Below are 10,505 nucleotides of genomic sequence, written 5' to 3' on the forward strand. Positions count from 1 at the left end.
AAGAAGCAATAAATACGTTTCTAGGTAACAACAAAGAATCAAAATTTAAGTCCATCGTGGAGAACATGCTGAAACGTTTCAAAGCCTTGGGTTGTCTAATGAATTTGAAGTTACATTTTTTACATTCCTATTTGGACTACTTGTCTGAAAACCTTGGTGCTGGTGGGAAGAACAAGAAGGTTTTCATCGGAATATCAAGGAGATGGAACGACGATACCAAAGTAAATGAAACGTGAACATGATTGCCGGATGCTTCACAGAGAAGATCCACAGGCCTTCTATAAGAGAAAAGGGGGATCTAGAGAAAAGGAAAAAGTGCAAGAATAAATTTCTAATAAAGTTGCAGAATGACTGTACAATAAATAAATGTATTTTATATATAAAATTGTGAATATTTTTGGTTACAATAAGTATTTTTCTTGTTCATGTCACTTGTATGTAACTTCACACATGGATTGTACAAAATCAATATTTGATGGTTAAAAAAAAATATTTATTTTTTTTTTTAAATCAGGACATTAGAAAACATAATAATCAGTCACTGGATTTGAAGTTTCATAAACCAAAATTTTACATAGCTGTGTAATTTGTCGGGCACCCACCGACAATAGAATAGCGCCAGATTTAGGAAGCTGGCTGAGGTCTGCAAAGTCTGTAGCCAGGTGACAAAATTGTCCAACCTGGGTTTCTTCCTTAAGTAGTCTCTGGTATGATGATATGGTATAATCCTGGCAGCCGGAGTCGAAATCCCTAGATTGCGGTTATGATCTCCAATCGGAATTGGAGCCCCTAGATTGAAGCCATGTAGCCAAGTGATCCTCTAGTTGAAGCCAAAGTCCCTAGACCGAGTCCACAAGGCATCCTGGTTCTGATCCCCTAGCCAGCTCCTAAGAGCTTAGACTAGATCATGCAACATCCATCAACAACCTGGTGACTCCAAGAAGTCCCCTTTTATAGCCATAACCTTCCCTTAGGATATACTGTGCCCTTATCAGATTGGTTGTACAAGGTTGCTTCTCTTATTGGATGAATTTCAAGCTGCATGGATAATGTTCATTTAAATGATGTGGATAGAAAGACTGAAGATATCTACATGTAGTCTGAAATCCATCATGAATCAATACTATTTTACACAGTCATAAGCAGCCCATGGGCATTCACCTGCATTCAAACCAATAACAGCTCATAGACCAGACAATCCATCTACCACTGGACCAAAGACAGGAAGTTAAATCCACTGCCTGCGGTAACCAACTTAATCCTATAGGCTACTCACACAACAAACCCAACAGAAAGGAAAAAAACATGGCTTCGATTATCCATCCAATGAAAACGCATAACCATTGTGAGCCATTGGACAATGCAATTGGACACTTGGTGACATGGTGCACGGCCCAATGAATCAAGTCTTTACTTCATATTCACGGTTTAAGCCCTTGGGTTCTAATGTGCCCAGAGTACATATCCAGAAAGATTCTCTTTCTTTGAGCTAAACACAAGTCAACAATACATTGTAAGCAGATTCTATTACCAGTCCCACACCATTTTGTGACGCATAATCACACAGTGATCCAATTAAGATTCCAAGTCATCGGACATGTCCAAGCCATACGCAGAGGAGGCAATAGAATTAGGAAGCTCAAAGAAAGGGAATCTTTCTGGATATATACTCTGGGCACATTGGAACCCAAAGGCTTAAACCATGAATATGAAGTACAGACTTGATTCATTGGGCCATGCATGGACATAATGGACATAATTCTAATAGGCAGGACAGGTAATAAGGAGCACAAGTTATATGCTAAAATGTGTTGTGTGACAAGACAGACACAGGAAAGGACATGATAACAGGTGTAGGGACCAACAAGGTGAGACAAGGGGTATCAGGATAGGGTCAAGTAGGTATGAATGTAGTAATGGGGCAGGCATAGAGAATTGTATGTGAATGTGAATTACAATAAATCACTAAGGAAAGGAATATGTGAGTGTGTGCCTAATGTAAACTAATATTGTACTGGCAAAATTATAGATGGAAAGGGAGAAGGGGAGGGGGGAGAGAGGAGGCTGTAATTGACTACAAGGGTATGAGTTATGAGTGATCATAGGGATAGTGTTACATAAGTGGAAATACCTATGGAGGACCGGATGTGTAAGCGCATACCTTATACAAACCTATAGAGTGCTGATGGGTGAGAGTGTGATGTTAGATATAAGACATCCTATAGTGAATAGTGAGCCGTAATCAAGTGCAACAGGGATATTTCACGTGACTATGGGAACCTGGAAGGTAAAGAAAGGGGAGAAAAAACTGTTAGACAAGGTAATCAGACATAATGTAACCAGTTGATCAGACATGATCACCTGGTTTGAGACCCCCTGCCTTACACTATATAGATATCATGTTCATTCCCCATCTATCTTGCTCAGGAGAGCATCTCCCTCCCCCGGCACCAAGAGCAGCTCATACTGAATTGTTACATTGACTAGTAACACTGCACACAGAAATGCACCTTAATATTCCACTGTTAACCCTTTCCTCCCAGCAGTAACACACAACTCCTCACCTTGATATCATGGTGATTTATGGTCAGAATGACTTCAATGCGATCAGTGATTTCTATTCTAGCTCTGCTCACATAGATTTTATATCCACACTCAACTATAGGCCGTTCTTCATATTTTGGGGGCTTTTAGTCAGATATACTAGTTTGTGCCTGTATAGTATTGGTGTAGATGGGAGTGTAGGGCATGGGTTACATGGCACTGTGGTGGAATACTGATGGGAGGTATTGGTGCTGTGTTTGATGCTTCTACTGGGTATTTTCCTACAAATACTGGAACAGCTCACTGCTTAGAATGATCCTTCCCAGCTCTATAATATATTATATATACCCCACAATGCAGGCTCACACACACATTTGTCTCAAGTGTGTTGTAGGGACACAGATACAGTCTTGGTCATGTGACTAAAGGCTACTTTACACACTGCGATATCGGTCCCGATATCGCTAGTGTGGGTACCCGCCCCCATCTGTTGCGCGACACGGGCAAATCGCTGCCCATGCCGCACAAACACCGACCAGACCCGTCACACATACTTACCTGCCCGGCGACGTCGCTGTGTCCGGCGAACCGCCTCCTTTCTAAGGGGGCGGTCCGTGCGGCGTCACAGCGACGTCACTGAGCGACCGCCCAATAGCAGCGGAGGGGCGGAGATGAGTGGCCGGAACATCCCGCCCACCTCCTTCCTTCCTCATAGCGGCTGGGAGGCAGGTAAGGAGAGGTTCCTAGTTTCTGCGGTGTCACACGGAGCGATGTGTGCTACCGCAGGAGTGACGAACTACATCGTTACTGCTGCAGTAACGATAATCGAGAATGGAGACCCATGTCACCGATGAGCGATTTTGCACGTTTTTGCAACGATGCAAAATCGCTCATCGGTATCACACGCAGCAACATCGCTAATGCGGCCGGATGTGCGTCACAAATTCCGTGACCCCAACGACTCCGCATTAGCGATGTCGCAGCGTGTAAAGCCCCCTTTAGTGGGAGTGGTGTACAGGGTCTTAGCAGTAAAGAGTATTCCATATTTCTGCCAGATACCCACAGAGATATTGAAATCTGAAAAAAGAGACTTCTGCTCATTGAAGGTAAGAACTGCTCACATAGCGTTCAACTCCACAGCAAACGAGTGCTCTAGCACTGGCATCTCAGCAGGGATATTCCCCTACTACACATGTGTGTCTAGGTCACTGTGACAGTTTACAGGACATAACTCAGGGCACCTAGACAGAAGGCAGAGGGACTACTTTCTATTTCTGGTGTAGAGCTTAGTACAATATATATATATTTATACTATTACATGGGACACATGTACCTTGTATTACCATTATTCGCTGTATATGAACCCCTTTTCTCCGGGCATTATTTGTCTATAGCATTTTTCACGAACCTGAGGCAACTGAGAACCCTTCAGTGAAGGAATTCCACTAACCCTCACAATACCTACCAGGGGCCTCCCTGCAGTAACTCAGGTAGTTGTACCCATTCTCTTTCCGCATTCTATGTGTTCTTCTTCTTTCTTCTTTTTTTTCTTTTTTCTTCTTTTTATTTCTATCATGTAGTTCAGGGGTTTATAGATATATGTCCTGCATCTCATATTTCCTTTAGTGGTGCTTCTTACCCATTCTCATATCATTTACCCTAGTATTTCATGATCCTGAGGCGACTGAGAACCCTTTAATAAAGGAATCCTTTTTCACCTGAATTGTCAAGTGATACTTACCAGTGACTATCACGTAATGTTACAGGTAGTTCCATTTTCTTCCTCTTCTTTCTCTCCTTTCTTCTTTGTCACACGGTCCATTGTGTTATAGCCCACGTGTCATGATAACACTTGTACCATCTTTTCATTTAGATTCCACCTACAATTATTTACCGATTCCAGTTCTGGAATAGGCTTTCATCATCTACTCACTAGAATTCTCAAGTTCATAAGGTACTGAGACATATACATGTTCACACCATTATAAAGAACAAAGTATAAACATTGAGGTTTTTCTCACACCCATGTTCCTGTGTTCTTTGATATGATATGTGTTCATTTCCTTCACTATATAGGATTGCAAGTTTTCCATTTGTACCTTAATGGCAATGACGCTATACAATTGAACACATATCATCCTGTTATCCATATAGGTGTGTATTTACCTGCTTGACTATTTTTGGTTGTTTGATCCAGAATGTTTCTCCAGATAGGTCATGTGGAAATTTTCTTTCCTCAGTACAAATGTTTTCACTATGGCTTTGGAAAATTTTTTTGTATGTGCATCATGGTCATTTGACCCATTGTACTCTCAAGTAGCAATATATTGTACTGTTATGTTGTACTATGTACTAATTACGTGTTTATATGGTTTTGTAACCCTTTATGATCTTAGATAACTTTATCCTTGATAAAGACCTAAAAACAAGTTCGAAACGTTGGATGAATTATCCTTTTGCACAAATAAAGAATTTTCAGCATTCTAAGAGTTCTTTTCTTACGTTATTGATCACTATAGTGTGCCAGAGCTATTTCTATTGAATTAACTCTTATTTTTTCTGAGCACCTGCTATATACACAGTGAGCCAGACATATTCAATTTTCATTCAGAAGGCAGAGGGAAGCCTTAGCAGCTGAGCCTATATCTTGGCTTGTGAGCATTAGAACAGGCCGGCGATTACAGGGTAACATGAAAAATGTCCAGCTTGCATTATGACTAGAACATGACAATATCCTTTTAAGTACTAACCTATGATGCGTTCCTAAGCAGTTGATGTTATATGTTCTACATTTCATTTTCTGCATACTTTACAAGTAGTAGAATTTGCTTTGATATAGGCAACTGGATTTTCACAATGAAAAGGCAAAGGATAACGCCCGAAAAAGACGCCATACATTATGTCAGTGCCATCACTGACAAACCTGGATTGACCATGAAATACATCAATCCCCTTAAAGGTGAGTTAAAACAAGTTTTAACTAAATTGCCTTAATATTGTCATGCATTAGAATGACTGTCTTAGGTAATGATAAATATTTTCTACAGGAAGAGGAGTGTTTGCTGAAACTGAAATCGAAAAAGGGAGTTTTGTTGCAGAATATCGAGGTGAGCTCACGTATGCACTTACGATGGTAGACAACTACTCGAGATTTATGGTTGTGGTACAAGTCAAAGATCTAATGGCCCATACTGCAGCGAAGGTCTTCCAAGCACACTTATGCAGACCTCATGGCTACTCAGAGAGAGTCCTCACAGATCAAGGCACTGCCTTTGAAGCGGAAATCTTCAAGGACTTCTGCAGCTTTTACCGATGCAGGAAGATGCGTACTACACCCTACCATGCTCAAACCAATGGTTATCAACCTGCTCAGGACTTTACCCCATATTCCAGATGTGGCCTTACAAGTGATTTATAGAGGGGTAACAATACGTTGGGATCATCGGATCTAATCTCCCTTTTTATACACCCTAAAATCTTGTTTGCGTTAGAATAAACAATAACATCATAAAGGTATAGCAGTACCGTTTCAAAGTTTTGGTGTCCCAAGCAGCATTCCATCAGCCTCTGGAAGGTTCCTGGCAAATTGCACAGCTCGAAGGGCATGCTTTTGAACTCGCAGAGACCCATCGGGGTGGCAAAGGCGGTCTTCTTCCGGTCTGCCTCAGCAACGGACACTTGCCAATAGTGACTAGTGAGATCAAGGGTAGAAAAATAATTTGCAGTTGTCAATGCAGCTAGCTATTCCTCAATACAGGGGAGTGGTGCTGTCCTTCTTCTTTAACAGGACCAACGGAGCTGCCCAGAGGCTACAACTGTCACGGATAACCCCAGCCTCCTTCATGTTGCTCAACATGTCCTTGGTACACTGGTAATGTGCAGGTAGATTTGGCTTATATCTCTCTTTGATGGGTGGGTGTGCACTTGTGGGGATGTAGTGTTTGACCCCTTTTATTTTTCAAAAGTCTAGCGGATGTTTGCTGAAGACTTGCTCGTATTCTTGCACTAGCCTGTAGACCCCCTTCTTGTGATGTGAAGGTGTGGAGTCAGTGCCTACGTGTAATTCCTTACACCACTCCTCTGGCTGACTTGGTGAGCTGTCACTGAATGGGTGGGCTGAAGCAATGGTGGATGCTGCTGTTTGGATAGCATGTGTATCTACTGAGAACAGCTTATCAATGGTGGCAAATCGGAGCAGCTTAATCTTTTGCTCTCCGCAGTTCAACACTCTCATGGGCACTCTTCCCTTCCATATTAATGAATAAAACTATGATGTAAATAGCATATAGATACCCCACAAATGCAGATAAAAGTAGGTTATGGGAAAAGGGGGAAGAGAGAAACAGGAAAATAGTGGAATAAAGTATAACTTCCAGGTGGGAGAGGAAATGGCAGCACAGCCAGTGGAGGTGAAGCAAGGGGAGCCTGCAACTAAAGAGTTGAGAGCGTTATCACATGGTGACTGAGCCTGATTGTAACGGGAGCATAGAGGTGCCGATCCTGTCTTACCTGCGTTGGTGTAGAAGTGGGTGTCCTGTGGTGGAGTCAGCTATGTGCAGTGGTGGCCGTGGGTTCTTTTATGTGCGACCGTAGTAATAGCTGTGCCCACTTCCTGTATGGGAGTGGAATGCAGTGAGGCTAATGGAACGCACGCCTGCGCATTTGTGTTTAACGTCGCGCATGTGCAGAACGGAGAAAAGGCTGCGCTCACTTCCTAATGAAAGGGAGTGAGACGCAGCTGGGAAGGGAAGGGAAAAGATTAGGGTTTGGGGATGATGAAAGGGCTTTCTACGGGCAAGGATGGCAAAGGGTGGCAGTGACGGAAAGTCAGGCAGATGGTCCTGTCCTGTCCTGTCCGTCCGTCTTTTTGTATCATGAATTGGAAAGACTGCAAGGGGGAGGGGAGGTGCTTGTGCCCAAAAGGAGGAGTTATTCAGATTCATTGCAGTGGGCGGCGGCTGCAAAAAGTACCATTCTCCTTGTTTTTGCTCTGCAAAACAGCCTTTTCAAGGGTTTGGCTTGGGTGACAAAATGTCTTCTGTAGGCGTGGGTTTGTCTCCCTCTCCCTAAGATGTGTCCGGTATAGGCCAGGGTGCCACTCAAGGCCGTAACCAATTCGGGTTATAGCTTCTCGGCCTTTTGGCTAAGATCAAGTGTAGTTTCGGAGGACGCTACCTTGGTCGGTACTGGAAGGTGCCTGGGATTGCACGTCTGCCGGCCTTGAGGGAGTGTGTGCGCCTTCTGGTGACACATAGCCCTCTTGTGCCTGGACGGTTCCCAGGCAACGGGAGGCGATCACCTTTGTTATTTTGAAGTCCTACTGATAAACAGAAAAAAAAAAAATTAAATCTGTTCTTATCAGTTTAATATCTGATACGTCCCCTCTCTAGGGACCATATATTAAATGGATTTTTAGAACAAGGAGATGGAAAAAATCTTGCTCTGTCCACTCCACGCATTGACCTGGTATTGCAGTACCTCCAGGACCGGTGCACCCCTTCTTAACCGAGTTTCCAAAAGCAGAACTCAATTCACCTGATTCAAATGAGCCTCATTAGTGAATTGAAAGAAAGCAAAAACTTTATATGCACCTCAATTTGGCCAATTCACTTTTCACACTTTCACCCTTTTTTTTTATCTTTCACACCTTTTACTTGCTTTATTGATGCAAAAGCTGTGCCAAATAGCAAACTCATCTCCACTCAACTTGACCAACTCTGCTATGTCCCGTGCAGTATCTTATTCTCAGTCTTATCTAGATCATTTGCAATTGAATAGAATAGATCCCTTTTGGACACATTGGATTCAGCTGCTGCAGTGACTGCAGGTGTTAGAAGATGCAGACTTGGCATCAGGTGCTGTCTATCAGATTCCACTCCAATTAAAGCTTCCATTGTTTTTCGGTGTTTTCTTTGAGCAATGATGATGTCTTTAGTGATCTGTTGGCTCCCTCTCCTGGAGGAAGAGTTTGCTTGCTCTTGGACTTTCAAAAAGAGAGGTCATGATAGACATTTAGCTTCTGAGCCCAATTGGGGACAGTCATGGGTGATGAATGTTTTGCAACCTGCTGCGAAGCCTGATACCGCAATATAAGGAACGTCAAATACTAAGAATGGGCGGCCTATGAAAGAATTAGTACTTTCATTAAGCATACTTAAACGGCTAATTGGGAATAGACAAACTGTAAAAAGCCCTCTGAGAAAGCCCCTCTCTATCCTTTGTCAGTAAGCTTTTCTGTAGTCTGCCTGTTGATGTATTTTCCGTTTGAACAGTGCACAACATGAAGTGACGGAACACTGGCTTGTCACAATGTCCCCCGCTGACATCACAATAGCGCTGCTGCCTAGAAAGCCAGCTGCGCAGCAGAAGTTGCTCTTTGGGTGGGATGGTGGGCTAATGTATCTATTCCTGCTTGGTGAGAGTTTGACATGATCTAGAGCAACGAGTTCCAGCGGCTAGCGGTTGATTATTGGCTGTAATGGGGCTTTCTGGCTGGTGCTAGCCTTTCTTCTTAGCACACAGGAACCACAATCCCTACACCATGCTTCGATGGATTCTCTCATCCCAGCCCAGTAAAACTACATATTTCACACAGTTATAGGCAGCCCATGGGCATTCACCTGGATTAAAACCCATAACAGCTCATAGACCAAACAATCAATCTACCACTGGACCAAAGACAGGAAGCTAAATCCACTGCCTGCGGTAACTAACTTAATCCTATAGGCTACTCACACAACAAACCCAAGAGAAAGGAAAAAAACATGGCTTCGATTATCCATCCAATGAAAACGCATAACCATTGTGAGCCATTGGACAATGCAATTGCACACATGGTGACATGGTGCACGGCCCAATGAATCAAGTCTGTACTTCATATTCACGGTTTAAGCCCTTGGGTTTTAATGTGTCCAGAGTACATATCCAGAAAGATTCCCTTTTTTTGTGCTAAGCACAAGTCAACAATACATTGTAAGCAGATTCTATTACCAGTCCCACACCATTTTGTGACGCATAATCACACAGTGGCCCAATTAAGATTCCAAGTCATCGAACATGTCCCAGCCATACGCAGAGGAGGCAATAGAATTAGGAAGCTCAAAGAAAGGGAATCTTTCTGGATATATACTCTGGGCACGTTGGAACCCAAGGGCTTAAACCATGAATATGAAGAACCGACTTGATTCATTGGGCCGTGCACATTTTTTCTAACGCCCGGTTCTTTTTCGTGTTCACACTATATATGGTTCCACTATGTATGGAGTTCCATTCTTCCTTGTTTTTTATTTGTCATGTTTGTCATGTCTGATCAACTGGTTACATTATGTCTGATTACCTTGTCTAACAGTTTTTTCTCCCCTTTCTTTACCTTCCATGTTCCCATAGTCACGTGAAATATCCCTGTTGCACTTGATTACGGCTCACTATTCACTATAGGATGTCTTATATCTAACATCACACTCTCACCCATCAGCACTCTATAGGTTTGTATAAGGTATGCGCTTACACATCCGGTCCTCCATAGGTATTTCCACTTATGTAACACTATCCCTATGATCACTCATAACTCATACCCTTGTAGTCAATTACAGCCTCCTCTCTCCCCCCCTCCCCTTCTCCCTTTCCATCTATAATTTTGCCATATATACTAGCAAACACTCAGTGTACCTAGTGGCATCCTATTCGTGGCTATTGGACCTTGCTATAGTCCCACTAGTGCCAAGACATTTGCAGAGCGCATCTGCCTGCGTTGCACACTCCAACTAATTATAAGTAAGCCATTATACTAGCAAACACTCAGTGTACCTAGTGGCATCCTATTCGTGGCTATTGGACCTTGCTATAGTCCCACTAGTGCAAAGACATTTGCAGAGCACGTCTGCCTGCATTGCACACTCCAACTTTTTTAAACTAAGCAATTTTACTAGCAAACACTCAGTGTACCTAGTGGCATCCTATAC

General features: G+C 42.8%; 1 pseudogene; it reads left to right on the top strand.

Annotated features, from left to right (window-relative positions):
- Positions 1–7,838: 7,838 nt before the first annotated feature.
- LOC142259371 (U2 spliceosomal RNA) lies at positions 7,839–8,044 on the top strand (annotated as a pseudogene).
- Positions 8,045–10,505: the final 2,461 nt, after the last annotated feature.

The sequence above is a fragment of the Anomaloglossus baeobatrachus genome (assembly GCF_048569485.1).
Source record: "Anomaloglossus baeobatrachus isolate aAnoBae1 chromosome 7 unlocalized genomic scaffold, aAnoBae1.hap1 SUPER_7_unloc_1, whole genome shotgun sequence".
Taxonomy (NCBI): Eukaryota; Metazoa; Chordata; class Amphibia; order Anura; family Aromobatidae; genus Anomaloglossus; species Anomaloglossus baeobatrachus.